The 1,148-nt window shown below is 43.7% G+C and overlaps 1 long non-coding RNA gene across 1 annotated transcript in view; it reads right to left on the minus strand.

Annotated features, from left to right (window-relative positions):
• The window catches only part of LOC109291994, an 11,913-nt gene extending 11,061 nt beyond the window's left edge, over window positions 1–852 (minus strand). Inside the window, exons 1-2 of the long non-coding RNA XR_002096016.1 lie at window positions 842–852; window positions 120–129 (exon numbers count right to left, since the gene is read on the minus strand). This is a non-coding gene — a long non-coding RNA (uncharacterized LOC109291994). The remainder of the gene's footprint in view (window positions 1–119; window positions 130–841) is intronic.
• Between the last annotated feature and the right edge of the window lie 296 nt (window positions 853–1,148).

Raw genomic sequence — 1,148 nt, forward strand, 5'->3', positions numbered from 1 at the left:
AGCATCACCTCCCTCAATCTGTTGGTCATGCATCTGCTAATACATGACAAGGTGCGATTGGCTTTGTTGATGGCCTCGCTACGCTGCTGACTCATGTTCATCTTGGAGTCAACTATGACTCTAAGATCTCTCTCAGCCTCTGAGCTGCTGAGGAGGATATCACCCAACCTGCAAGTGTGCTGGGGATTCCTCCCTCCCAGGTGGAGCACCTTACATTTATCTTTGTTGAATTGCGTCCTATTACGTTCCGCCCATTGATCTGACCTGTCCAGGTCAGCCTGTATCTGCTCCCTGCCCTCTGGTGTATTAATTTTGCCCCATAATTTGATATCATCCGTGAACTTGGAGAGGGTGCCCACCACACCCTCATCCAAATTGCTGATGAAGATATTAAAAAACACTGGCCCAAGGACCAAACCCTGCAGGACCCCACTGCCTACCTCCTTCCAGGCCGACATAAATCTCTTCTCCCTTGTCCAGGTGATAGGTCACCTGGTTGTAAAAGGAAATAAGTTTGGTCAAGCAAGACCTACCTGCAACAAACTCGTGCTGGCTATCCCTCAGGCAGGGGAGTTTGTCCAGTGGTAACTCAGAGCCTTGAAGTCACCCTTGTCTGGACAAAGCAATTGCCTTTACGTTCACTCTGGGTGTCCAGTGACATAGCAATAAGTGAACCCTCCACTGGGTTTAAATCATGAGTTTCATGCTCTTAAAATTTTACAACTGAGTGAAACAGAAACTCTCCTGATCAATTCTACATGACTAATAAACAACCTTACCCTTTGTGTGAGGAAGGTGCTCTGATAAGAGATAGGCATAGGGCATTCTAGGAGGAAACAACGTGAAAGAAAAACCTGAAGGTAAGAAGGGAAAAAAACTGAAGGTAAAAAAAACTGAATGAGCACTAAGATAAGGTGCTGCCTGCCATCTAGTCTATTTATCATCTACTTACGTAGAGTAAGTTCCATTTAAAAGGCAGCATTTACACACAATTACTATACTTCTGTATCTGAGCACCATGGTTTCTTCCTACTAGCATAGGAAATAAGAGAAGTATTACAGGGACTATGATATTTCTATCTGAGAATAAATGCTTATTTATAAATGGCAACTATTGTATGTCTGTCTTGTGCTCTTAATAGAACACA

This window comes from Gavialis gangeticus, unplaced genomic scaffold, assembly GCF_001723915.1.
Source record: "Gavialis gangeticus isolate Ggan-Ray unplaced genomic scaffold, GavGan_comp1, whole genome shotgun sequence".
NCBI lineage: Eukaryota > Metazoa > Chordata > Crocodylia > Gavialidae > Gavialis > Gavialis gangeticus.